Source organism: Galeopterus variegatus, unplaced genomic scaffold (genome assembly GCF_000696425.1).
Source record: "Galeopterus variegatus unplaced genomic scaffold, G_variegatus-3.0.2 Scaffold439, whole genome shotgun sequence".
Lineage (NCBI taxonomy): Eukaryota > Metazoa > Chordata > Mammalia > Dermoptera > Cynocephalidae > Galeopterus > Galeopterus variegatus.
Window position 1 is genome coordinate 496,781 of NW_007726550.1, and position 2,207 is coordinate 498,987.

Below are 2,207 nucleotides of genomic sequence, written 5' to 3' on the forward strand. Positions count from 1 at the left end.
GTTGTTATGATTGTTAGAATTCATGTGTGAAGGGCACACACGAAGTGCTGTATTGGTGTTAGCTCTGCTACTGAAGTGTTAAAAAATGTCTATTCTTTGAATTCTGTGTCTGCTTATAAAAACACATACACGGGTCTAGGTGTCCATGAAATAAGTTAGCAAAATTCATTGTCCTCAGGCACTCAATAAAATTCCCAACTTACTCCAAATGGTTAGACATTTACAGACATGTGAGTTATTAAACATGTTATGTCATGAAAACTTTAACTTGCCTCCTTCAGCAGGAAGGAAACACAGGATTATCATCTCATTTGACAAATGGGAAACTGAGATCCAAGTCCTATGTTCTTCAGTCTAGAAAGTGAAGAGAACTTGCGTTGTGTGATGAGGGCCTATGGAAGAAATGGGAGAGAAGGGAGAGATTCATGTGGGCTCTGGCAGTCAGGGAAGATCCCTTGGAATAAGGTCAGTGGTTGAGTTGGGCTTTGGGGATAGAGAGGCTTTTGATAGATAAAGAGGAGCAGGGAAAATTTTCTAGGTGGAGAAAAGACTACAGAGGTATTAGAGAGGGGTTGTTTGGGGAATGCGCTAGGATGTATATGGGATAATAAAAAGAGTAGCTAACACGTAATGAATGCATTCAGTGCAGCTGGTGAAGTACATAAGTCCTTTATGCACCTTGTCTTATGTAATTCTCAGCAGTCTAGTCATGGAGGTACTGTTTTTGTGCCTTTTTTTGCAGGGGCCTTTAAAGAAGTGACTTGTCCATAGTCTCACCCTACTAAGGGCAGACTTAGAAGCTGAGCTCATGATGTGAGATTCTGAAGCCTTCTGGCCCAACTCACCATTTGCTGAAGGTTGGAAACCATTGGCTCAGGAGTTGGGGGTGGGGGGGTGGCTGGATAGATGGGTTGCAGCAGATTGCAGGGGGCCCCCAGTGAGGCTGGCCAGTTGGGTTTTTATCATTTGTTGATTCTAAACACAGTCACTTACACAGTCACTTACACTGGGCTCTACTTTCTTTCCAAAGGTTGGTGCATCCTGTTGAAATCCCAGAGGTCTGCAGTCTTCCCATGGACCAAGGAGATGTGCAATGTTTAAAGAGGCTTGAAGAGGGCATGGAGGAGAAGAGGCCGGGGGCAGTTTTTGTGCGTATGTGCATGCTGCTTGTGGCCTGTAGCCTTCATCAGCTGCACTCTGGGAAAGGGGAGGCCTCTTTCTGCCTCCTGGCATCTCTGGATTCCATGTTCCGGTCAGCACAAAGGTGCTAAATAACCTGTGGAGGCTGAAGGTCTGGGGCTTCTAAGGCTGAAGAGAAGGCTGGGCCAGTCAGGTCAAGTGGGAACCGCCAGTACAAGTCTCTGAGGGCTTCATGCTTGGGGGAAGCTGGGGATGAAGATGGTTGTTTGTAGGGTCGGCGGGGAGGTGGCAGTGAGGGTGAAGTTTTTTATCTTCTTTAGTCACTGGGCCCATCTTGATTGCTCTCCTGCTTCTCATGGGGAAGAATGGGCCCAGTGACCTTGTTCACCTGAAAGTGTGTGGAATGAACGCCTCCTTCTAGTGGGACTTTCATGTGCTTTATTGAAAAGGATGAATTGCTAATGGTGGACTATCCGGGATCAGCAGGAGTATTTCTTCTGGCTAAAGATGCTTTTGTTGCTCCTGAGTCCTGAGGAGGGGGTTTGGGTTTGGGCTTCATGAGTGTGTGTACAACTGCAGGAAAATTAGGGCTTAGACCCAGCCTCATGAGTTGGGAGTGAGTCTTGGCTCTTTCCTATCCTTAATGCGACAGACATCAGAAGGTTCTGTTGTCTTGCTCAGTGGAGACATAGATTCTCTGCCTAGCATACTAACCTTTTCTTTTTTTTTTTTGTCTTTTGTCTTTTTTTCCGTGTCCGGCAACGGATCGCAACCCTCAGTGTCACCCCCGCACCGGACCGGGGACCGGCAACGGGATCGCAACCCTCGGTGTCGCTCCCGCGCCTCGGTTTGGGTCTGGGCTTCATGAGTGTGTGTACAACTGCAGGAAAATTAGGGCTTAGACCCAGACTCATGAGTTGGGAGTGAGTCTTGGCTCTTTCCTATCCTTAATGTGACAGACATCAGAAGGTTCTGTTGTCTTGCTCAGTGGAGACATAGATTCTCCGCCTAGCATACTAACCTTTTCTTTCTTTTTTTTTTTTTTTTTTTTTTTTTTTTTTTTTTTT

At 46.4% G+C, this 2,207-nt stretch overlaps 2 long non-coding RNA genes across 2 annotated transcripts in view; one reads left to right on the plus strand and one right to left on the minus strand.

The window, feature by feature from the left end:
• Positions 1-596: 596 nt before the first annotated feature.
• Positions 597-1,566, plus strand: LOC103587297. Its single transcript, XR_550216.1, has 2 exons — positions 597-857; positions 1,031-1,566. It is a non-coding gene; the product is annotated as an uncharacterized LOC103587297 (long non-coding RNA).
• A 433-nt stretch (positions 1,567-1,999) lies between these two features.
• LOC103587298 overlaps positions 2,000-2,207 on the minus strand; it is a 2,823-nt gene continuing 2,615 nt past the window's right edge. The window contains exon 3 of the long non-coding RNA XR_550217.1: positions 2,000-2,161. This is a non-coding gene — a long non-coding RNA (uncharacterized LOC103587298). The remainder of the gene's footprint in view (positions 2,162-2,207) is intronic.